This window comes from Schistocerca piceifrons, chromosome 1 (genome assembly GCF_021461385.2).
Source record: "Schistocerca piceifrons isolate TAMUIC-IGC-003096 chromosome 1, iqSchPice1.1, whole genome shotgun sequence".
Classification (NCBI taxonomy): Eukaryota; Metazoa; Arthropoda; class Insecta; order Orthoptera; family Acrididae; genus Schistocerca; species Schistocerca piceifrons.
In genome coordinates this window covers 687,006,325-687,032,810 of record NC_060138.1, presented here as the reverse complement: position 1 = coordinate 687,032,810, position 26,486 = coordinate 687,006,325, and the positions used below count along the sequence as shown (strand labels likewise).

Genomic DNA, 26,486 nt, shown 5'->3' with positions numbered 1-26,486 from the left:
TTAAAACCTGGTTCCCGAATCTCTGTCTTACCATTATATAATCTATCTGATACCTTTTAGTATCTCCAGGATTCTTCCAGGTATACAACCTTCTTTTATGATTCTTGAACCAAGTGTTAGCTATGATTAAGTTATGCTCTGTGCAAAATTCTACCAGACGGCTTCCTCTTTCGTTTCTTCCCCCCAATCCTTATTCACCTACTATGTTTCCTTCTCTCCCTTTTCCTACTGACGAATTCCAGTCACCCATGACTATTAAATTTTCGTCTCCCTTCACTACCTGAATAATTTCTTTTATCTCGTCATACATTTCATCTATTTCTTCATCATCTGCAGAGCTAGTTGGCATATAAACTTGTACTACTGTAGTAGGCATGGGCTTTGTGTCTATCTTGGCCACAATAATGCGTTCACTATGCTGTTTGTAGTAGCTAACCCACACTCCTATTTTTTATTCATTATTAAACCTACTCCTGCATTACCTCTATTTGATTTTGTATTTATAACACTGTAATCACCTGACCAAAAGTCTTGTTCCTCCTGCCACCGAACTTCGCTAATTCCCACTATATCTAACTTTAACCTATCCATTTCCCTTTTTAAATTTTCTAATCTACTTGCCCGATTAAGTGATCTGACATTCCACGCTCCGATCCGTAGAATGCCAGTTTTCTTTCTCCTGATAACAACGTCCTCTTGAGTATTCCCCGCCCGGAGATCCGAATGGGGGACTATTTTACCTCCGGAATATTTTACCCAAGAGGACGCCATCATCATTTAATCATACAGTAAAGCTGCATGCCCTCGGGAAAAATTACGGCTGTAGTTTCCCCTTGCTTTCAGCCGTTCACAGTACCAGCACAGCAAGGCCGTTTTGGAATACCAACATGCAAACCAAAAACGCTACGAACTTATGCACCACTCTAATAATTAGGTTCAATTGTCACTGCTTGTATAAGAAGGTTCCACAGGGGCCAAGTTTGACAATGGAACATTTAACGATCGTAAATTCTCCACGTAGCAAATGAGTTAAGACTGATGTACCAAGAAACAAGTCTGCCTTATCCCTCCCACGCGCGAATGACGAAGCAAAATATTCTTTAAACTTACACGTCCGTCTGGTAATTTCGTTTCCTTATATATTCCTTGATACCGCAGCGGATTACCACTTAAGTGAAGCTTATGACGCCATCATGCATATGCTACCGGTGCTTGAGTTTTCTGCTGTGTAGATTGACGTCTTTCTTGCTTACGTGAGCAGAATTGACATCCGGATACTTGACCAAATAACCAGCTCACATTAGTAACATATTTATTTCTGTCATACTGCACTCGTCACACTTACGCTCGTATTTCTACATATACGATTATTCTTTGTGGTAGGGCGTGCTGGAGAACGGATGTTTCAAAACTCATCCCGATGCTCGAACTAACGCCTCGCACTTCTTCAGATAACGGCGGTACGCCTCCCCAGAACGACGCAGCTGGCACCGAATTATGTTCTATCTTCTTGTCCTAAATTCCATTGGTTCTAATGTCCTTTTTCTATAAAAAAACAGGCAGAGAGAAGAGTGCCTCAGTTGTATCTGTCCATCAAATACCAGAACAGATCCTTCTAGCTCTGCCTTGCGTGTGGTTGCTAGCAACAACATATTTTTCAACACTGTAAGAGCATAGATATACCATTTGCAATCTAATGTAGAAAATGTTAGGACAGCACTCTACAGATACATAATTAAATATTTATGACTACACCAAGCGTAGCACCCTCATTCAAAACTTCCGTGACGTAAGATGAATTAACAAAGGAAGTTTGAAAGTGTAACGTACTGTCAACGACACAGCTGTATAGAGACGAAACATTTTGCATGGGCGGAACAAGGCGGGTAATGGAATCGCCCGCGTCCTTTCCGATGGAACCATACAAACGTTCACCTTAATCAATTGAGAGAAACAACGTAAAATGTAAATCTAGATGGCTGGAAGGGAATTTACCCGCCGCTCTTTCAGATTACTAATATACGCTCTTAATCACTGCTCCCTCTAAGTTCGCCCGATGGTGGAGTACGGTACAAAAGTAGAGATGGTGAATAGGAATACCACTGTACTCAGTGTTTACGTTGTTAGTGTGCTTGAACGAGGTTGTCCGTCTACAGCACGGCGCGACGAGGAACTGTGGGACAGTAATTCGTTACTAGCCGGTGACATACTGAACCATAAATGCATCCGGTTTCAATCTCTAGAATAAGCGCCATCCATGTTTAGACAGACGCTCTATGTTGCTTGTTAGGGGACCAAGTTGTGCGAAATTGGCTGTATTAAGAGACGACGACTGTATCCTGCGGGTCCCGTTTCACATAATAGCCGGTTGAACACGATACCTGGAAAACAGCTACAACGATAAGATGAACATGCGCTGTTGGAAATTGCCTAGATGGAGTGGAAGTGCTTCTTCTCCGGTGACCCACATATCGATCCAGAGTTCAGCCATGCGTATACACACACACACACACACACACACACACACACACACGTCACACAAACAGATAAGACAATGTTGGAGAGCTGTGCTAACATAATTTCTCGCAATCTCTCTCACAGAAAGCCAGTGTCTTGTGACAAATGAATGTCGTGCCGCAGACATATCTGTGACTGAACATGTTTGCCAAGGGCGTCGCCTACAGGCGTTGCTCCAGCTAAGGAGGGGAACAAGTAGACCAGTGCCAAAGTCGGGTAGAGACTTAGAGCAGCCAGTTTCCGTTGTTTTTATTCCATTTACCATCACGCGATGCCTATTGTTGTACAAGGACGGAAACCATTCGACGCAGGGCCATAATGTGGCGGGGAAAATAATGCAAGGAAATATCAAAGAAGTAAGTCTAGATGGAAACGTTACTTTTATTTTTGAAATTTTTGGTTAAATTGTGGGAGGTTAAATGCAGGGTAAACATATCGATGATGTTGCAGGAGCTACGGAATGTGCACTACTATTCTAAAGTACTGCACGCCCTTGATTGCGATGATGTTCTTTTGTCAGTTACACATTTACGTAGAAATGTGTATGTGTCTGTTTTTAGCGGGGAGGGGGGGGGGAGGGAGGCCTCGCGACAATGCCTCTTACTGCCGATCATTGCCTCAAAAGTGCTCCGTGTTAAATGAGGTTTGGCTTTCGCTAGCTATGATATGGAAGTAGTGCTGTATTTTTTAAAAATTTTCGTCCTTCTCAGCGCGTGTGCACTTTCCATCATGGTGAAAGCTTGTGAAGGAGAAAAAGTGCATCGAGTCTTACACAACGAAGGCCTAAACAACACTGAAGTTGCGAAGAGAGTAAACTGTCCGAGGTCAGCTGTGAGTCGAAATCTGCAGAAGCTGAAAATGGAACATTTACGGCCGCGCGGGATTAGCCGAGCGGTCTTAGGCACTGCAGTCATGGACCGTGCGGCTGGTCCCCGCGGAGGTTTGAGTCCTCCCTCGGGCATGGGTGTGTGTGTTTGTCCTTAGGATAATTTAGGTTAAGTAGTGTGTAAGCTTAGGGACTGATGACCTTAGCAGTTAAGTCTCATAAGATTTCACACACATTTGAACATTTTTGAAAATTTACGACGAAGCGGACGTCCACGCAATTCTTCGTCCTGGGAGGACAAAATACATTGTCGACAATGCCGGAAAAACAAGAGTGCTACGTCAGTTGAACTGACAGAAGAATGGTAAGAGAAAACAGCAGTTGATTCCAGCTCATCAGTTGTTAGGAAAAGATTCTGTGCAATGGGAATGTTGGCTAGAGTCGCGAGGAAGAAGACATTTTTAATTGCTTCAAAGAGGAAAAGGAGACTGGCTTAGGACAGATTGCACGTAAACTGGACAAAAGAACCTTGGAAAATTGTAGTATTTTCAGGTGAGAGCCCATTTTCCACGGTGCGTGACAGACAACAGGCCGACAGGTATGAATACAATGAAAAATTGTATCGTGAGTGCCTTAGCGAACCATGAAACGTGCTCCATCGGTAATGATAAACATGCCAAGGTGTTGCAAGACTACTCTTTGTTCAGGGAACAAGAACCGTGATCAATGAAGAGTTGTGATTCCGCTCTCTCTGATGTTCACTGCACGTGATACTTTCCGCGATGCGCAGTGGATTTTCCTACAAGACCTGGCTCCATGCCACATGAAAAAAAGTGAGTTTTTGGTTATTCTATCTTGGCCACACAATTTCAATTGTTACTGCAGTTACATATCCTTGAAATCTATCATTTCAGATTCGTTCTTCATGACTGAACTGGGTATCAGAGAAGGGCCGTGGCCGGAAAATTCGGTATTGAGAATTTGTGGCGACTGGTTGGGAGATGGGTTCAGAAGAAGAAGCCTGCGATAAAACAGAAGCTGCTGGAGGGACCTGTGAAAGTATGGCACCATGAAGCTAACATTAGTACCATTAGAAAATTGATCGACTCCCCGGCCCATTAGCTGAATGGTCAGCGCGTTGGATTGCCACGCACGGGGGCCCGGGTTCGATTCCCGGCTGGGGAAGGAGATTTTCTCTCCTCAGGACTGGGTGTTGTCGGTCCTCATCGTCATTTCACCCCCACTGTCGACGCGCAGGTCGCCCAATGTGGCGTCGCACTCAATAAGACGTGCACTTGGCGGCCAAACTTCCCGACTGGGAACTCCCGGCCACTGACGCCATACGCTCATTTCCATTGATGGACTCCGTGCCCAACAGGGTGAAGGCTGTTGTAAGGACCAAGGAAGGTCCAACAAAATACTAAGTTCATTTAAAGTGTGACTACTGAGTAATGTACTTGTGATACACAATATTTTACACTACGGCCAAATTAAATGGAAATTTCGTCAAAATATTTGATATTTAATTTCGATATCATCAATGACATGGCACGTCATTGTACAGATATAGTATTCCTTCTCACTTGTAGGCGATCCAGCTTTGATAATTATTTGAAAATTGAGAGACAAATGGATTTTTAGTGGTTCTGCACCAAAATTCTGTACGCATGTGCAATACTTTAGAACAGTAGTGTACATGGTGGAGGTATAAATGGAAATTTCTCTCTTACAATAACAGTCGGATTACACCGCATCAAAAGGAAGTGATCGCCTGAACAGTACGTACCAAAGAAACGTAGACATGCCAACACTTTTCTGATCATACAAAAGAAATGCTGAAAGAGGTCAGAAGTGGCTAGACAAAAAATGGAATTAATAAGCGGATGGTTATAGCTACGTGCCGTGAAGTACTGATTGCTATTGTGGCGAAACATACTGCTGTCAACAATATTCGCATTGTGAGGTAAACTACAAATTGTAGATACGAGAAGAAGGTTCTGAAAATACCAGAAAACTGCTACGAAATCTGTGTCACCGCAACAGCTGAAGTTTCCCAGAAGGGGCCCGCCGCAGCCGTGATAACAGTTCGCGTGCCACGGCGGCCCGCAAGCGGAGACCGGCTGACTCAGGGACTCTGTGTATGCAGTCTCGCAAGTTATCGCCGCTTCCCGCAACCCCGCTCTTCTGTCTCATCATTATCAGCACCCCGAGCGCATGGTCATCCATGAGTCGTTACGGTAGTCATACACACTCGAAATCAAGTTTCATATTGTGTACTCACTGTCGAAAATGGGAATTAAATTGTAACCACTGCTGTTAGTGTTTCTTCCGTGACTGTATTACTTTCGTAAAATAACGACGAACCGCCTTCAGTCACAATAGTCATTGTATTTCAATAAACGTTCAGTCTGGTCTTGGTAAGATTACAACTAACCTAAATCTGAAAAAAATCAATGTAGACTGTCAAAGCACCTGAAGATGAGCCCTAGTGCTCGACTGAAGGTAGTTATTCTTTATTTTACGAAAATGAAAATTGTTGAATCTTGAGCGCTTTGACTCCGAAAGCTACGAAATATGCTTCAGTATTTCCGTGCCAGTAAAACAGGTTAGTTAAAATTTAGTCATTACACGAGACTGACTTCAGTATTTTCAGTACAGAAAAAAGCCATTCCTACACATGAAGAATGGTGCGAGTGCATTATGGCTGCTGAGTGTGTCCAGCGCTTCTGACTCTTTTCAGACAGCGATCGCCGCGCGGGATTAGCCGAGCGGTCTAGGGCGCTGCAGTCATGGACTTTCTTAGAAAAGTCGAATCTTTGGCATGAGGTTCATGAGACCATCACACCGACATATTGTACAGTTGGCTGTACTACGAACACTGGAGAGCGAGTGCTGGTGGGATGGAGTCAGAACTACAATGTGGCAGGTGCAGTAGGATTGAACTTTCCAGAAGGTCTACACCACAAGTAGGTCGTAGAATTGTCCAATTGGTTCTGACAAATAGACGGATGACAACAGATGACATCTGGGTAAAGCTTACACAGGCAGAATGTCACAACGAACCATTGGAAACGAAGCTGAGTTGAGATCTTTAGTTGCTGTGCGTCGTTTACCATGCCACAGGTAACACATAACTTGCATGGCGTACAGCCAGAGTCAACTGGAACACTGAATGGCCGTCTGTGGTGTTCGGCGATGAGTTCGCTTGTGTTTCTGGCGTCCGTTCTACGACAACGTGTTCGTAGACGACCTCGTGAAAGGTCACAGAAATCAGTGATTCTCGAGACTCTCATGTGTCCGACTCTGGGAATCGTGGTGTGCGGCACTACTCGATACAACAGGACTGACTTGGTAGCAGTTGCAGGAAGGTTGGATGCTCGACAGAATGTAGAAAGAATAGTGAACACTGTTGTCGTTACCTTCACGAGCAGAGCACGAAACGGTATATTCTAGCAAGATAACGCAAGATCTCACAACACTGTTCACATCACGAACTCCGTGAAGAGTGTACGGATCACTAACAGACGTGGCTGGTTCCTGGTGTCACTCGTAGAACATACCTGCGGGGCTGTGGGAAGATATATACTTCATACCAGCCCACAGCCATCAAAATTCATGAAGTGACAAAGCATGCCTTTCTCGCATGCTAAGAAATTCCTCTAGATGAATTCGGAGACTGCTTGCTTCCATTCCATTACGAAAAAAAAGTGTTTTTGTGCCCTCGGGGTCACAACTCATAGTGGTGTTGATGCTGGACGATAGTTCCGTGCCGGCCGGAGCGACCGTGAGGTTCTAGGCGCAACTGTCTGGAACGGAGCGACCGCTACGTCGCAGGTTCGAATCCTGCCTCGGGCATGGATGTGTGTGATGTCCTTAGGTTAGTTAGGTTTAATTAGTTGTAAGTTATAGGCGACTGATGACCTCAGAAGTTAAGTCGCATAGTGCTCAGAGCCATTTGAACCACTTCTGTTAGTTCCGTTTAGAACGAAAGATTAATACTCGTTATGTGAATAACATCTTCAAAACTCTTGATAAATATCGCAGTGGTGCTTGATGGTGCAACACTTTCTACTTTCGTCAGCGTATTACGTCCATCCAGTAAGACTTTGAGTAGTCAACAGGTTCCCTATGTTGACGTTAGATTCCGGTGTTAACCCCTTTCATGACTTGGTCAACTGTTTAGGAGCTGCTCGAACAGTATTTGAACACTTAGCGAAGTGTATAGTGTTTCGGACTTACTTTATTTGATGTCTGTTTCGATAGAAGTATTCAGGATTTGTGACTGCACACATTCTGAGATGTAGATCACTTAATGGATGAAACTTTCGACATTTTGCTTAAATACAATATAATAAAATGACTTTAGATTAAAAAGAATTATTGTGTTACAGAGATCATAAAATAACATAACCTAAGTACGTGTCATCCGTCTGACGTGCAAGTGACGGCAGCGAGTCTGCGTGCTTGTGCGCGCGCGCGCGTGTTTGTGTTTGTGTGTGTGTGTGTGTGTGTGTGTGTGTGTGTGTGTGTGTGTGTGTGTTTTGTGTAAGAGCTTAGAGTCATGTTTGTGAGCCGGCCGGAGTGGCTGAGTGCTTCTAGGCGCTTCAGTCTGGAACCGCGCGACCGCTACGGTCGCAGGTTCGAATCCTGCCCCGGGCATGGATGTGTGTGATGTCCTTAGGTTAGTTAGTTTTAAGTAGTTCTAAGTTCTAGGGGACTGATGAACTCAGATGTTAAGTCCCATAGTGCTCAGAGCCATTTGAACCTTTTTTTTTCATGTTTGTGTTGTTGATGACAATGAGAGAAAGGGTGAGAGTGAAAGTCGGTACCGCCACATAGGCTGTTCCTTTAGAATAGCACCATGTGGCGCGCCGAGCACAAGTACCCATCGACACTAGCTCATGCACTCATTGCATCTGACCCTGCTCCGGACATAGGTGCCAAGGCATGGTTCAAATGGCTCTGAGCACTATGAGAGTTAACTTCTGAGGTCATCAGTCCCCTAGAACTTAGAACTACTTTAACCTAACTAACCTAAGGACATCACACACATCCATGCCCGAGGCAGGATTCGTACCTGCGACCGTAGCGTTCGCTCCGTTCCAGACGGTAGCGCCTAGAACCGCTCGGCCACTCCGGCTGGCTGCCAAGGCATGGTGATCGGTAACAGTACGTCGCAACCCTTCTCCCCCTGTCGGGTTTACCATTTGAACAGGCGAATCACAGTCGAGCGCCACCACAAAGCCGTGGATTAGCGACCTCGTCTAGGGGGTGGATTATGAAGATGATAATATGAAGTAACAGAAACCGTTTTCTTTTTGTGGGAAAGTTGGAATGCCGACAATTACATGAAAGCAGAGTTGCAGTCTTACATTAGACTAGACCACATTCCTCGTTTTCGCTGCTGTTGCGGTGCTACTGATAAGGCAGCGTAAATAGTTACGTGCGTTTGGCTGTGTGAGGTGAGGTGGGGTGGGGTGAGGTACGCCCGTGAGGTGACATTCCGTGCTGCGCCACCTGTCTGCGGTCGCAGTTTGCTGTCGACCCTGTTTCTCTCGCTGCATATTTATTGCTCCGTCAGTTGACATACTCATATTGTTTGTTATCTGCCTCCTCTGAGCCGTTTTCCTCGTTAGTCGCGCCTCCTCTGAGGCAGTTTGGTTCCAGCAGTCGCTGGGAACACGAACGTTAAATAACACTTCAGCCACAGACGGTATTATGGTCATTCGGCCGTAATTTCTGACGGAATTCGCGCACGGAGTAGCCAGGTGTTCGTTAAGACTCATTTTTTCGCTGCCGTTCATTGAGGTACGGAATACTCCCCGCTTTTCTTCGACAGTAGCTGTTAGAAGCAATTAATCTTTTTGCCTCTGTCACAGCACTTTCCTTGGCTTGCTTCGAAACATAATTGAATGCAAAAGGAATTGTTAGAGATTTGGACAAAATGACTACTTGCGGTAATGAACGTATAACGACGGACATCGCCCGAATTCTGAGACCCAACGCTGTGATCGTAATAAGTCGGTGACAATACGTAAATGTGGCAGTAATGCTGGGTGAACACAAGGGGAATCCGTGGAAGAAATACGACGTAGTTCTCTCGAAAAGCTCTTGGGTAAATTTAGCCTCCATTTGAAGATGGCTGTGCGGTGATTATGCTACAATCACCGTGTATCTCGCGTAGGGACCTTGAGAAAGGTCAGAGACAGTAGGGAGTCTGCAGAGGCATACAGACAGTCGTTTTTTCGCTCAATCCTCGGACGGAATAGGGAAGAACATTGAAGATACTGGATCGACGCACCCTCCGCCATACCCTCTACAATGGCTTACGGAGTATTTATGTAAACGTAGAAAACTAACTTCAAAATCTGACATTTAACATTATATTCGGCAGCTGTCTTCACCCCAGTCCAAGCGTCCTCTAACTACGTCCAGAGTCTGATGCTATTTCAGAGAACAGTGTCGTCAGCGATCCGCCGACGTCGCAGAGTCTATGAATTTGAGGACGTAGGTGACGCAGTTATAGTGATTACTGAAATTTTGCACCCCGGTTCCCTGTTTATAGCGAGCATTCGCTTTAACCGTTTGGCGCTCTTATCACACTTCTAGGCTTGACACAAATTTTCGTTATCACCAGACACTTTACACTGACACCATTTCGTATCATTGCACCTAAGTGATTTATCGCCATTCATCCATTCATTCCATTTCAACACATTTAATTCCCTCCATTTTAAGTGAAGCAGTCTTTTTCATATACGCTTTTCATAACAAAAAAACTTCTATAACTATAAAGATTTATCAACAGCAGCCCTCGAGCAAACATGATTGTAGCCCTGGTGTCTGGAACGCGGAGAGCACTACAGAAAGTTAATATAAATCCGGACCAATGACTTTATCTTAGAGTCTGAGTGAGAGCAAGCCGTAACTCCCTTCTACTAGTATCTGTTTTTTGCTAACATAATGATAGGGCCGGCCGTTTTGTGGCCGAGCGGTTCTAGGCGCTTCAGTCTGGAACCGTACTGCCGCTAGAGTCGCAGGTTCGAATCGTGCCTCGGGCATGGATGTGTGTGATGTCCTTAGGTTAGTTAGGTTTAAGTAGGTCTAATTCTAGGGGACTGATGACCTCAGATGTTAAGTCCCATAGTGCTTAGAGCCATTTCGAATAATGATAGGCTTTCGACACTACATTGTTTGTAATTCATAATACGCGTTCATATTTGTCTCAAACTACATAACATTATTACATAAACACAGAAGAGACATTGGCAAAACAACTGAAAGTTAAAAGGGCTTCATCAGTTGTGGTGAACGACTTGCTCAATCATGCGAATTTAATAAACATTGTCTGTCCAAAAAATTCCGAGACTGATGATTTTATTTGTAGCGTATAAGCAAAGTCAGTTGGGAACAGGCAGTCTTAAGCAGTAGAAGTGCGACTGTGATGTGTCAACGTTTGTTGTGTCACAGATCGCAATGGGGCAACATCTCTAAGTTAACTATTCAAGGCACTCTCCAGAATGTTCTCAAGAAGAGAATAGTGTGTGTAAAGTTTGGCTTGTGCACCATGAATTCCGAACAAAAACAACGACGCTTGGACACCTGTCGCGACGTGATTGGAATGAAAAACGCGGACAGCTCTTTTCTGTCAAAAATCTTCACGGCTGTTGAGATTTGAACTTATCGACATGAATCCAACTTAAAACGATGAAGTGCAGAAACTCACTTGAAGGGCCAACGCTTTGACGACATTCAAGCTAATGTGACGCACGACTTGAACAGCGTCCAAAAGAAGAATTTTTCTGACAATTTCACTTTATTGTATGAATATTCTATGCATTGTACTGAAGTGCGAGGAGACAATGTCTCAAGTTTCGGAACCACCAACAATGATTCTCTATTTTTTATTAATTCGTCTCGAAAGTTTTTGGACTGACAGGGTATGTGTTATTCATGGAATATTTCTTCGGCACTAGAAAGAACATAGACACATTACAAACTGAAATACACAGTATTAATGTTGCACAATATTTACTTTATACCTCGCTCTGAAACGGCTTTTTAGCTTTCTAGGCCAGCATTAGCCACGACTGAAGAGATGTTAACACAACAGAGACAGCTTCTAACTGTACACAGATTGTCATTTTCAAAGATATGTGACTGTTTTACGCCCATATACACAAATTACGATGCCTCATTTTATGTGGGTACAAAACAAGAAATATTCTGTAATAACGCATTAAGTGATTTAAACTCTAAAGATATGAAGATGAATTCCTAAACCCACTGACTGACTGACGTAAAAGTATTGTACGAAACAGGTGGTGCAGATATTGGTTAAGATCGCTCAGCTATACACAAACTGGTAAACTGTCAATTAGCATATTGATAAGGATCCTCCCGACCAGCTGTGCGTGTTAAAGCACCACTTTCGGGACAGGAAGATACCCAGGCGTCGGATCGAACCACCCGGCGGATTAACATCGAGGGCCGGTGTGCCGGTCAGTCTTCACGTGATTTTTAGGCGGTTTTCCACATCCTACTAGGTGAATACCGAGCTTGTACCAAAGTCCCGGTCAACCACGATATTATTGCCCTGGTCGTTATCGGAAGCACGCGGTGACGTTACAGAAAACAAGTAGAGTGGCGGCTAAGAAAAACACATCCCACTATCAATGCTTTCAGGTATGTTGTATATATATTATCAACACCAATTACGCCGTAACTCAAGGTAAGCCGACCGAAGCACCCTCACACTCAGGTGCAATAATACTGTGGTCAACTACTACACGAGTTGCAAACATTTACTAAACTTTCGCTTACTTTCTTGTGAATTACACTACCCACAGAGACAGCTGGGTTACTCTTATTCCGTCCTGGCAGGGGGGAGAAGAGGGAGGTAACGGGATGGCTACAGGAGGGGCATCCGGCCACCCCTTAAACTAACCACGCCAAATCCGTTAATAGCCGTGCCAACCCCGCGCCGATGCAGGACAAAGGCACAAGAAAAAAAAAAAAAACTTACTGATAACCATATTGAAGTAGACACAAAGAAGTTATGGAGAAGTAAATGTAATATTACGTTCAAAGATTAGAAGTACAGGAATATAAGGCTCAAAACCCAACTGAGTATTGGCACAGACCACCATTTTACGAGTATATCTACAAAACGTTTTTCTTCATCATAAAAAAACATGCCTATTATAAATAGTATATCTGTCCACCATTTATCACAACGCATTGACTCCTTCCTCTCTTCTGCCCCCCTTCCTTTTGCCATTTGAAAAATCCTGCACATTGCGCTTGCTTGATTATTACGGTGGCGTGTTCAAGTTGAAATTCATGTCAGTTTAGAGCAACATTTTAGGTATCACGGTTGCATATGTGGTTGCTGGTTCGCTTGGCTGCGCCGTGAGTAATTCAGTTGTAAAATGGAAGCTGAAACCGAGTTAGGTTTATAGCGAAATATGGGAAAGAGTGTCATTGAAATGATACAGGATTTGGGCTGGACATCATTAAAAGAAAGGCGTTTTTCATTGCGACGGAATCTTCTCTCGAAATTCCAATCACCAACTTTCTCCTCCGAAGGCGAAAATATTTTGTTGACACCAACCTACATAGGGAGAAACGATCACCACGATGCAATAAGGAAAATCAGAGCTCGTTCTTTCCGCGCGCTATACGAGACTGGAATAATAGAGAATTGTGAAGGTGGTTGGATGAACATTCTGCCAGGTACTTAAATGCGATTTGCAGAGTATCCATGAAGATGTAGATGAGGTCGGATTACATGTAGCGACCAGCGTTCCTACATTAAAATCGAATCCTAACGTGGAAAGAAACCTACGGAAATTTTCAACGCTTTGAGGGAGGTGTGTGGGAATAGTGTAGTGGGTCGTAGCACAATATCACGGTGATCTTCTCGTTTCCGTGAAGGTAGGGTAAGCACAGAGCACAATCCAAGAAGTGAAAGACCGTCAACTTCAACAGACGACATCTATCATATTATTGTTAATGGCATTCTGAGAGAGGATCAACGACAATCATGTGAGGAAATTGCATAGGAGGCCAGAAGCAGCTTCTGCAAAATGTTTTGAGCCAGTAAATTAGCAAAGAAGGCCTGATGCGAGTAAACAGACAGCTCAACAGTGAAGGTGCCCTATCCGGAACACAGAAGATTCCAAAACATTGGGAAGCTGTAATAAACAAGAATGAAGATTATATTGAAGCCATGGAAATGTATTCAGTAAAATAATTATTTTCTTTAATTCTACCTTACAGTATGCAGAAGTTTTGGAATGGCCCTCGTTTAATATAGAAGTCGGTGACGGTAATCACATGGTGTTTTGTGGAGGTGGTGGAGGTGAACGGCAATATCATCAATCATATGGTATACTGGTTTGGTGGCGTTAGCGCTTCCAGTGCCGTCAAGCAAGTCTGAATGACGAAGAACGAAACGGCAGACCACCTCTCTATGAGGAACCGCAAATCTCAAGAGAAGTGGAGGCCCTGGTGTCAGAAGACCGACGTATCACGTAGTAGAAGAGGTGGAAATCCTTCACGGATCAGTTTTCAACATGTTACACGACATTACGAACATAAAAAACCCCTCCGCCCGCTGGGTTCAACTGTTCATAACCCACTGAAACAGCCCGCTGGATGGAGACTGCAGTGGAGGAAATGTCGCAATTCGCAGCTGCATTAGGGAAATCCAGATGGCTTCTCTATCCGTCTAAGACAAAGGAGTAAAGCGAGCACTGGAAACATGTTGATTCATCACCGCCGAAAAAGTCCCAACATCGGACAAGGTGATGCTTAGATTTTTTTGGGACTGCCACGGCTATGCACGTAAGGGATAAACCGTCCCTGGCGAATACCACCTGACGAGGTTACGGGAGGATGTAAATGGGAAGCGTCGTAGAAAGTTGCCAGTATACCAGAACGCTCTAGCTCTATTTCCCACAGGACACAGCCACACGTGCTGCATGTTTGGGCCATCGATTGCCTCACCTCCCTTGTGATCCTGCCATGGCATCCAGTGGCTTCCTCCTCTTTCCTCGGAAGAATAAAACACTGCGTGGCAGACATTCTCACAAAGGCGACGACGTGATTTTCGAGGTGGAACGTGTCCTCAATAGCCACATTGCAGACTGCTACAACCAAGGCCGCGGTCACGTCTTTAATCGTTTGGGAAAAAAATATGTCGCAACGACGAGGGAATATGTAGAGAAGGATTATCATTATCGCCAATATCGTACTCGCAGATTGAGTTTTTTCGAGGTTAAAATTGAAACTTAATGAGTGCCCCTCATATGATTGTTACATTCCATCAACATTGCGGTGAAACTGGCGCGCAGTCTAGATTCGATAAGTTTACGTCCCACCTACCATACTCTGATCGAGTAAATATTACCAGTAACACTTTCTTCTACCGCAGAGATTCGAAACGGCTACCTCCAAGTCGACCAGCAGTGCTGAAACGTGCGTCAGTGTGCGCAGTTACGTAGGTCGGTACTCCTCACGGATCGATGGGTCCATCAGATTGCGTAATACGACGTTTTTATTGTAAACGACCAACGTCTTGCCCGTCAAAGGGTATCGCCAGATAGGGCAGGCTGCAGATATGGTTTCCATGGTAACAGCAGCAGATAGCCCGCGTGGCCCCGGCGCTGGCCGGCCAGTCCCCCAGGGCGGGCAGTGGCGGCTGGCGGCTGTGCAGTTTACCGCCACATCTCAGAGGCGCCGACACTCTCTGCCCCACACTGGTCAGTGCTTTCGCTCTCTGTTGACTTCCAGCTGTCTGCCCTGCGAAAGCCGTTGGCCGTCATCTCCTAAATGTCGCTGACAGGGCTACTTTTTTTAAATAATATACGGGCTGTTCCAGGAGGATAGTCAATACTCTGGGATATGACAGGACCGATCATTCGAAGCAAAAAAGTCTAGTAAATATGGCTTCTAAAATACATACCTTAAACGCTACAGTATCTTCGATACTGTGAAACAAATCTCTTCAACCGTAATCTCTTTGCTTTCAATATTTTGGGAGAAGGGAGTACGGTCAAAAACAAGGAAAAATGTCCAATAAACATGGGCTGTATAGTCCATATTTTAAGAGCTACGGCCACTTCTTCACTAGAGGAAATGTGTTTCGCAGTAGGAAAGACGAACAACTGCTCATATCTCTTAATGTGTGCATCTCAGAGCTCACGTTTACTAGAATTTTGTACTTCGAATGGTCGTTCCTGCCATATCCCTGAATGTTGACCGTTGCTCCTGGGACACCCTAAGTTTAGTCTAGCAAAGTTTCATGAAAATAAACCATATTTTTCCATTTGTAGTGCACATTTTACTGGAACTTGTCGACACGCTTTTACTTCATTTACTGATTATTTAAGTGAACATATATAATTGTTGAAATATCGGAAGTCTATCACCTGCAGATTACAAGTGAACAACCGCGCTGTGTCAACTTCTTTTATTTTCTAAATCCAGCAGGAGCTGTCCTGAAACCGGCCGACACTTACTCAGTTGGCACACTGTATTGTAAACTGTAAGTACTGACAGTGTCGTACTTCTCCGAGTGCTCGGGTGAAAGGGAAGAGTCGTACAGCATGTTGGCTGGAAGAGTGTGGACAGTTGTTCAGCCGCTTAATCGTGAAGAATCTCTTCCTTCGGACGCAGTGGCTCTATTCCTTCTCACCGCGTTGAAGGTGAAAAGAGAGAGTGTGGGCTAAATCCATTTCTCTCACCTAACACCAGCGGGCCAACCACGTCCGGTATCCACGTCCTGCGACGGATCACTTTCAACAGTGAGAGTTTTGGGTGAACTTAGGACACTGACGTACGATCGGATTGTCGAGAAATCTACTTCGCCATATCTCGTGCACTTGCCGGCCAAATACCAGTGTTGTTAATGTGGTCGTGGCGTCGCTACCTCCAGATCAATGATACTCCACTGCAGTGCTTTGTTTATCTAACTTAGGCGAATAATACTTAGCAGTTCGACGGTAAAAGGTGAGTTAAAAAGAGCCGCAATTAACATAACGCCAACTACTTTCTATCTTTCTTTCTTAAAATTTTCGTACGTGATAACTATTTGTGATGTGATCACACACGTTCACGACGACTATTCAAATGATAGTTTTTGGGCACCAGCGTTAGCACCTTCTGCTGGCTTGACTAGTGTGATGCTTTCGTTAGCCTCCAGGTCAACTAAAACTCCTATTCTTTTCTAACTGATCGCATCGCGAATTCAACTGACCCCCAAGGCCGGTGATATCGCTGCGCATACTGCATCCACGCAGATGTTCTTGTGACCTTGCTGGTGCCTTGCAGTATTAACACAACGATGATTACGACTTCAGTGAGATAACGACATTAATTCGTTTGCTTCTGACTAGCAATGATAAAACCGTTTACATTAGTCGTCAAATACCTTTGCAAGTTGAAATTAGTTCTTCTTTTCTGGCTTCAGTCGCCTAATGCTGCAACATTCGAATTTTATCACGGATTTAGCCTTATTTTTGTATTCGTTTCCCAACTTGTTCAAATTCATATTCTCTTCAAATTTCGTTACACAACGACTTCCGAATCATCCAGTTTACTACACCTGCGAGTGTGTCCTCGTTTGTACGGAGCTGCACTCATTACGTGTTTAATCGGAAAGGTCATAATGCGTTTCATGACGCTATGATAACTTATCGTTGCACTCTAAGGGCCAAGCAGGCCGTTTGGCTACAGGGAAACATTAGTATAACCCATTCTTACTTTCGGGAGAAACAAGACGAAACGAACTCTGTAGGTTCATCTTGTCAAGCAGCATAGAGTTACTGGTGTTGGAAACGAAGGTACTGTCATCATTAAAAGTGCCTTTCGGTAATAACTGGATGTAATTCCAACTGTGGAAAGCCTTCTTCCTGCTCGCATTTATCAACAGATGCGAAATTCGTGCACTCGTTACTTCCGACACTGCAGCGACAAACTTTCTAAACTATTATGAGCGGACAGTGTCAATAGTTATACACCCATGTTCAGAAAAAAACAGACCTTGAACGACTGGAGATAGGGCGTTCACATTTACAGGAATGTACATTAGCATGTTGTGCAGAAATGATTAGCACTTGAGTCACCGCGCTTCAGCATGTGTCCTGTTACCTAGTAAGCACAGGGTCCGCCATGGGTCCTGGAAACTTGTTCCACGCGTGATGGCGACGACGCGTAGAAGGTTCGAATAGCTCCCTGTCGTATAGCCATCCTTGCTGCATTTACCTGGTTCCAAACTTTATCTGTGGTGGTTGGCACTGGGTCACAGCGTCGCACCTGTCATTTCACCATATCCCACACATTATCGATCGGCGACATGCGTAGAGATCTGGCGTGTTCGTGCAGCAACATGTGGTCGTGCATTGTCTTGCTGAAAAATGGCGTCTGGGGTTTTGTGCAAAAAGGATATGGCTATGGGTCGCAGGATGTTATTCGCGTAGGTCATACTGGTCACAGTGCCCTGGGCTCGCACCAGCTGTGATTTGTAATTGTACCCAATAGCACCGCGCACCATAAGGCCTCGAGTTGGCACTGTGTGAGTCACTGTGGTGCCACTCCCCCTGTCGGCGTCGAACCAAAATGCGTCCATTATTTTCAGACAAACAGAACGTGGATTCGTCCGAACACAGTATCTGATGCCATTCTGTCCGCAGTGACGTCATTCCATACAGCATTGTCGTCTAGCATGTTTCTATACGTTCGTCAAAGGTAGGCGGGCCCGCCCGGTTGGCTGTGCGGTCTAACGCACGGTTTTCCGGGCGGGAAGGAGCGCCTGTCCCCGGCACGAATCCGCCCGGCGGATTTGCGTCGCGGTCCGGTGAGCCGGCCAGTCTGTGGATGGTTTTTAGGCGGTTTTCTATCTGCCTCGTCAAATGCGGGCTGTTCCCTTTATTCCGCCTCAGCTACACTATGTCGGCGATTGCTGCGCAAACAAGTTCTCCACGTACGCGTTCACCACCATTACTCTACCACGCAAACATAGTGATTACACTCGTCTGGTGTGAGACGTTCCCTGGGGGATCCACCGGGGGCTGAACCGCACAATAACCCTGGGTTCGGTGTGGGACGGCGGAGGGGTGAAGTGGACTGCGGTAGTCGTCGTGGGGTTGTGGACCACTGCGGCTGCGGCGGGGACGGAGCCTCTCCGTCTTTTCTAGGTCCCCGGTTAACATAACATAACATAATATAAGGTAGGCGGAGAAGTGACTGACTCGCACCTAACCTATGCCGCAATAAACGGCGACGGCTGTCACGTCTAATAGTGTACGATGTCTTACACTGTTCCACTGTTGCACCATAGCCAAGGAGCACGCAGATCTGTCCTGCAGTGCCATTCGGATGACGTGTCGATCTTCTCGTGGGGTGGTGCGACCTGACCCGTCTCGCACGTGTTCTACGACCCTCCGCTAACCATTCTGCACACACCCGGCTGCACTGCCGAAACACTTCGTCCCACACGAGTAGCAGTTTCCCGGCTGGATGCATGACATGGTGTCATGCTAACAATGCGCCCTCTTTCAAACTCACTGATTTGACGGTACGGTTCGCGCATATGTCTGCGAGCCATCCTGCATGTCTCCTCCAGTCACATCGATCGCTTACCTTCGGTTTATAGCGACAACGAGAGCCGCAGTCACATTTTACCCCTAAGTAGGTTCAAATGGCTCTGAGCACTATGGGACTTAACTGCTGTGGTCATCAGTCCCCTAGAACTTAGAACTACTTAAACCTAACTAACCTAAGGACATCACACACATTCATGCCTGAGGCAGGATTCGAACCTGCGACCGTAGCGGTCGCGCGGTTCCAGACTGTAGCGCCTAGAACCGCATGGCCACTCCGGCCGGTCCCCTAAGTTGTGTCACGCCATAATATTGATATTGCTCTTGAACCGGCGGACCGACATGGTTCAAATGCAATTCATTTCTGCGGACCATAATAATGTACATGTCCTGTGAGTACGAACGTCCTATCCGTAGTCGTTAAAGGTGTTCGTCTTTTTCTGAACATGAGTGTATAAAGACGTAAAAATGAACACCAAGAAAAGAAGCTCAGTGTGTAGGATATGAAAAGTACATATGAAGCGCGAACCTGTTACTTCTGAACAGTCTCTTGACTTTTGCAATAGACTCACTTGGACTTTACTGTCGTCAAAGACGTTATCCAATACGAGAAACAATGCGGTTGGGAGGAAGACTTACGATCGCAAGAATGTTGCCTGCATCAGCGTTCTGGATTAAATCACAAATATTTACGTAGCATCTTACGAAGAGGGAACATGGTATCGTTATTTTTGTCCTGTCTGTTAAAATGTTGGTCAGTCATGTGTTATGCGAGTGAAGTAAGCAACGTACAGGTATAATGTCAACACGGCATGCGTCGCCACTGTCGTACAAGAAAGTTTCGTGATGAATACGCACGTGGATTTCCCATTTTACGCCAGCACTATACGACCATTTTTGTTGAGATTGAGAAAAACCATAATCTTCGTTAATCTGTGACTTATTTCCAAGGACTTATACATGTTTGTTGAGGTCAACAGAATCAAAACGACTTCCGCATACAAGAACTGCGCGGTGGGTGGTTTTCTCGCAAGCGCAACATACAGCAGAATACATACATCTCAGACCTGTGAAGATCACTCGGGCAAGTTATTGTGTGAATCAGCGGTTCTAAGACGTGTTCGAATGTCCAAGACATGAGATGAGTGAGGTGGTGAGAGAAGCGACTAATAAGGAAGCAAATGAGTAACTTCGTAAACTGAATTACTGCTGCAATTGAAGAGAACAGATGTAGCACGATGACGACACTTGCGATTTCATGATGCGGTAAGAAACATCGTTACCAGATGGTTGTCACAAACAAAGCTTTATAAATATTCGATAAGCTCAATGATACGTGTTTTGAAAGAATGTAGAAAAATAATGCATCGTATGGTGGGGCATGTACAACAAATGTAATTCTTATTGCAATGTCTCCGTGTATTGTTTTTTTAATTTTTTTGCTTTCCCTGTTTTCCTCCATTACATGGGTCAGGTGTCTGTCCCACACGTGCACTCTCCAGGCCACTTTCCGGCGTGTGGCGGAGGGCACGTATCGCACTAATACCACCCTTCCTCCCTCCTTACATTTCAATTCGCAATTGATACTCAGGAAGAAAGACTATCGATTCCCTTTTGTATGGAACCAAATTTCTTTCCTTGCAGCGTCGTGATCAGCACGTGAGATGGTATGATGGAGGAAGAATGCGTTTGTTGGCTCATTTTGTAATGTGTATGCTTGTAATTTTGTTAGTCTATGCGGTACACAGTGTCTTTCTCGTAAAGTGTGCCTCTGCATTTTGTTGATCATCTCAGCGACACAAATCCTTCACGAGTCGTGCAGCTCTTCTTTGAAGCACTTTTATCTCTCCATTAATGTGCACCCCGATAGCTGAATGGTCAGCATGATGGACCGCCGTCCTAAGGGGCCCGGGTTCGATTCCCGGCTGGGTCGGGGATTTTCTCCGCTCATGGACTGGGTGTTGTGTTGTCTTCATCATCATTTCATCCCCATCTGGCGCGCATGTCGCCCAATGTGGCGTCGAATGTACCTGCACCAAGGTGGCCGGACCTGCCCCGTAAAGGGCCTCCCGGTCAATGACGCCAAACGTTCATTTCCATTTTCTCCATTAATCCAACTTGGTAGAGGTCCCCGGCTAGGAATAATACCCAAGAATTGTGCGTGATTCTTCCATTAAATCTGATTCTGGCACGTGCTTTCCTCGTGGCTACACTTTTATGTACACTATCTGGTCAAAAGTATCCGGACACCCCTGTATAATGCGGAATTAACCGTTAGACGTCCCAAGAGTGGCACTCACCGGTACAAAAGAAGGCGGGAAGTACTGTGTCGTCAATAGAAAAGCAGTAAGAGCAGAATGGATAGGTCAGGAGCGCTCATTGACTTCGAACGTGAACCAGTCATTGGATGCCAGCTAGGACAATGACTGCGTAATGAATTAGAAATAATGCGGTACAGTGGTCGAACAGCTCCTCATAAGTCACAGATTTCTCCAGTCAGTACTAAACGACGGTTGAGATGATGTAAAGGGCGACGACACTGGACAGTGGGTGACTAAAAAGGAGTAGTCTGGAGTGGTGATTCAAGCTGTACGCTGTGGTAATCCGATGAAAGGGTCTGAGTTTGCCTGGAGAACGTTACCTCCCGTCGTGTGTAGACCCAACAGTGAAGTACAGAGGAGACGCTGTCACGGTAGAGGGTGTTTTTAGAGGTCAGGATGGGGCTCCTTATTGCTCTAAAGTAAATGCTAAATATGAAAGGATGTGAATACATTGTACAGCATCGTGCAATTCATGTAGTAGAGAAAGAGTTCTGAGACGATGACTGAGTCAGCTTGACACTGCACAAGCAGCATCTGTGAGGCAGTAGTTTGTGGACAATAATATTCCTGAAATGTGCTGGTCTGCCCGGAGTCTGCACCTGTGCCCAGTGGCCTTGGGGTGAGATAGAACGTCGATTTCGCTCCAGACTCTCGCGTCCAGCGTTATTGCCTTCTCTGGTTTAGGCTCTTGACATAGAATGGGCTGCAATTCCTCCAGACATTCACACGCCTCACTGAAAGTGTCCCCAGTACAGTTGAAGCCATCATAAAGGCGCGTGGTGGACACACTCAATGGTAAAGTACTACACCAATAGATATCTGGATACTTTTGGTCAGGTAGTGCATTTGTCACACCTTGAATAGCGCCGGGCAGGTACTTATCGATACTAGACCTTCCTGATTGATATCTCTCATAGCAACGACGGGAACAGAGCGCTACGCTTAGAAATGTCTCTTTTTTGCGCTGTAGAGATGCACTGAAGGTAGCGTCTCATTTTTTAAGTTTCGTAGGTGGTTTCACATACGCGCTATTGCCTTTGGTATTCTAATTCGGCCATTGACTGTAGTTAATCCGATACCTGGCTGAAGGAAAACGCCGTGCATAGTAATTCGCCATGTATTTAAAGTTTAATGAAGGTACACCAAAACATTTCTGAGTGTATGTCTAGGCCTGTCACGTCAGCCAGAACACATTGGGAGCAAGCTATGTGCCAGATTGATGATGGTATGGTATGGAACTGGAGACCTAGAAACGACAGAGAGGCTTCGTCTCCGCCGTAGCCCGCAGTGGTACACAACCCCACAACAGGCTACAGCAGTCCACTCACACCACCGCCACCGCACACCGAACCCAGGGTTATTGTATGGTTCGGCCCTCAGTGGATTCGGATTCGTGCCGAGGACTGGCATGCCTTCCTGCCCGGAAAGCAGTGCGTTAGATCGCACGGCTAACAGGGCGGGCTGATTGATGATACACTTACTACATTTAACAAATGCCGGACATATAAATTCTGAATCACTGCTTTTTAAAAAGACATACCGCACTGTGTTAAAGAAATATGAATAGTGCAAAAGAATATCAGAACTATCAATTTTTAACAGAAGGTGGCATTTGCCTCTTCTGCTGTATTTATTTTATTGGTACAGAGTAGTTTTTAGACCATTTCAACGGATTTTCTGTATAAACATTACCACAGCGGATAGAAATGCAATTATATGACTGTAACTTATCAGAAAAATAATTACCTGCAGTATAAATTTGCATTAAAATTTCCGGCCGCGGTGGTCTCGCGGTTCCAGGCGCGCAGTCAAGAACCGTGCGACTGCTACGGTCGCAGGTTCGAATCCTGCCTCGGGCATGGATGTGTGTGATGTCCTTAGGTTAGTTAGGTTTAAGTAGTTCTAAGTTCTAGGGGACTGATGACCACAACAGTTGAGTCCCATAGTGCTCAGAGCCATTTGAATCAATTTTTTGCATTAAAATTGCACCGCCTTTAAATTTACGTGTTCTGTTCCTTTTGGTTCACACATATGCTCTGTCATTACCATCTCATAGATGCAAAAAGTTTTCTTAAATACAAAACAGAATAGGGGAAGACAGGGGAGGGGAGGAGAGTTGATTAAGATTTTAGCTGCCACATTTCTGGTGGCGGCAATCAAGATATAAATGAATTCGAGTGATAAAATATTTAGAGCTATTATCTTAGTTTTCTGCGGCGGTCTTCAGTAATTGAGTGAGAAGATTACGACACAAGTTGCGTTCGTTTGAACTTTTCATATATGATCTGTACTTTTTTGGAGAGGAAAAGGCGTTCGTGTTTCCCTGCTCTTGTACGTGCCAGATAACCGGCACTAAACAGCTTGATAAGCCGGTATCTCCGGCGATAACATTTCATTTCGTCGTTTTCATGGTCATTCGTGTGCCGGGCCTAAAAATGAAACGATAAAATAGTGCAAGGTTATTTTTTCTGCAGTCAATCCGTTTATTCCTAGAGCATGCGACATATTCGGATTGCGTGAATTATTCAATTCTCAGGTTCATACTTTAAGGTATTATAGCCTGCATGTTACATTTACGCACACAATTGGTTATGAGATTGTTTCATAGCAAAACGTAAATATTCCCGCAAACACACACACACACACACATACACGCGCTCGAGGTCTTTTGTCCAGAATTATTTTAGCGTTTTTACAAAGTTACTTCCCAAGGTCCGTAAACAGAAAGGAAACATAATTGCCTGGAAGTGCTTGCTTTTGGTTGCTTAACACTATTTATTTTAGAAAATCCACAACTTGAAGACGACAATGATGTCTTTAAAAACGTTTTCTATGACTATGAACCCCAGCCACCAAAAAAATAATTAAACGTACTAGATCAGACAACGTATTCACTGAGCAGTAAGTTCAGTACCGTAACTAAGAAGCTTATTAGAAAATGGTTCAAACGGCTCTGAGCACTATGGGACTTAACTTCTGAGGTCATCAGTCCCCCAGAACTTAGAACTATTTAAACCTAATTAACCTAAGGACATCACGCACATCCATGCCCGAGGCAGGATTCGAACCTGCGACCGTAGCGGTCGCGCGGTTCCGGACTGTAGCGCCTAGAACCACTCGACCACACCGGCCGGCAACTTATTAGGTTGTGAGATCTACTCTCATCCTCTTGAGAGATAAGCTTCTACCTTCTGGAATTACAACTAGTCATTTGTACCTTTTTGTCGCTATGAAGATGTTTACCAAACAAAAATTCATCCGTATGCTCGAACATAAGGAAATTGTTAGTGAGAAGGTCATTGCTACTGTAAAACAAATGATCAGCCACTTTCCAGTACAACTGCTGCAGAAAATGTGTTGTGCGCTATGCCCTATCTGATTTCTGCAAGAAATATTTGCTGGCTTCCGTCACCACAAGGCCGCGGTTCTCCAGAATACTCTACCATACCTGCTCTTTGACCACCTCATTCATAAAAGACGGATATTGTGAGGGTATGAGATTATCCAGATATTTTGTAGCCAAAGTCTTTGGAAATAATTCATTTAGTTGATTGAAGTTGGGGTCTCATACGAATTCTGAATATAACTGAACGACCTTTATTAGCAGAAGATATTTCCGTTTGCAGTTTGTTAAAAATGAGTTGTACCTAAATGATTAACCTCTGAACAGGTTTTGTAATTAAAAGCATAATAAAAGTCTTCCCATAAATCGGAGTTGATGAGTCCTGGTTTCAGCGGAATTTGAGTTCCTCTACAGACATAAGAAGAATTATCAGAGTCGGAGGTTCGCAGACTTCTTGAAGCTGAAGGCGAGCGACGAGGTAATTTATAAATTAACTCAACCCTCGCAACATCCGTTGTACTCTTTGGCACACGCTATTAAATCCCGGCCACAGCACACTCACGAGGGATTGCTTGAGAAACACCTGCCTAGAAGAGTGGAACACTCCTTTCAGCCCAGAGTATGGCGGCAGCGCGTTGGGCCATCGATTCGACGAGTCATCCAAAGTGTTGTCGAATCATCCTGGCCCGTGACCGCTCAACCGGTCCCACAACTCATGAAGATTTTGTTAGCTGAGTCTCCAGTCACCTCTTGGTAGAACAACATAATAATAAATGAAAATCACTGTACAGCGTCTGCTCTACAGGATCAAATTATTCAGGTTAACCGGTTTTCGGCTTACAAGGCCGTCATCAGACTTTATCTGACAATCGTCGTCAAAGAAAGTACAATGTTTGTAAATAATACTGGAAAAAATGTTACTCGCCTAGACTGAGGCACAAACACACAATAAACGTCATCTTCGACAGTGCGGTGGTAATATAATTGTTTACTTTTTAAATTGTGTTACGACCACACTGTCAAAGGGACAATTAGTGTGTGTTTGTGTCTCAGTCTAGAAGAGTGACATATTTTTCCAGTCTTCTTTACAAACATTGTAATTTCTTTGACAACGATAGCCTTTTAAGGTCTGATGATGGCCTTGGAAGCCGAAAACCGGTTAACCTGAGTAATAACATACGCAGTACAGTGCTTTTCTTTTTATCACCGAGGCTGATTAGAGCCGAGTCCGAGCAGACTACATCTCTCTCGATACCGTCCCAGGTATATTCAACAGAATCTTAAGAGAAGCATTGTTACAACGACGCAGTCTTTGTTTTGGTACCTTCAGAGGGTCAGAATTGCGTCGACGCTTGGGGTACCTCAAGGGAGTCCACATATGAAGAGTTTCTCGAATAATTACGACACAATTCGCGACCGATGGGGCGTTGAAATGTCCTGATTATGTAGAGGTCTCCTGAAGGGTGCCGCAGAGGAGCAAACGGATCCATAGGGCCGGATACGTTCCTGTGCCGCTCACCGATCAGGGGCGGTGGCGGACGTAACGGAGGCCCCATTTCATCGTCTGTAAACATTCCCCAAAGAAATTACCTCTCCGCCTGCTTGAACAGTGCCTAGTTGGCAAGTGTGACGCATAGACTCATTTAGTTTTTGATGTACTTGTGCCGTGCCATCAGCATTTGTGGATATGTAACGTGACTCTCCGTACTTCGGGCGGTGTTCCTACAGTCGTGCTAAAGTCAGTACCCTGTGAAACGAGACAGGCAGGCACACGTATGGAACGGTGACTTCTGAACCCACAGTAAGGAGCTGTTTCTGGGTGGCATGGTTGCTTGCCGGTTGTTTTTGTCCGACACTGAATTTTCAAGTGTTTT

At 44.9% G+C, this 26,486-nt stretch overlaps 1 protein-coding gene across 2 annotated transcripts in view; it reads left to right on the top strand.

Annotated features, from left to right (window-relative positions):
* The window catches only part of LOC124787153 (proton-coupled amino acid transporter-like protein pathetic), a 336,360-nt gene that overhangs the window by 117,911 nt on the left and 191,963 nt on the right, over positions 1-26,486 (top strand). The window contains exon 1 of one of the 2 annotated variants that reach the window (XM_047254318.1): positions 15,033-15,108. The exons of the other annotated variant lie outside the window; for it this stretch is intronic. The gene's annotated coding sequence lies outside the window, so the exon portion shown is untranslated. Of the gene's footprint in view, positions 1-15,032; positions 15,109-26,486 lie in introns of those variants that run through there. 2 annotated transcript variants of the gene reach the window in all.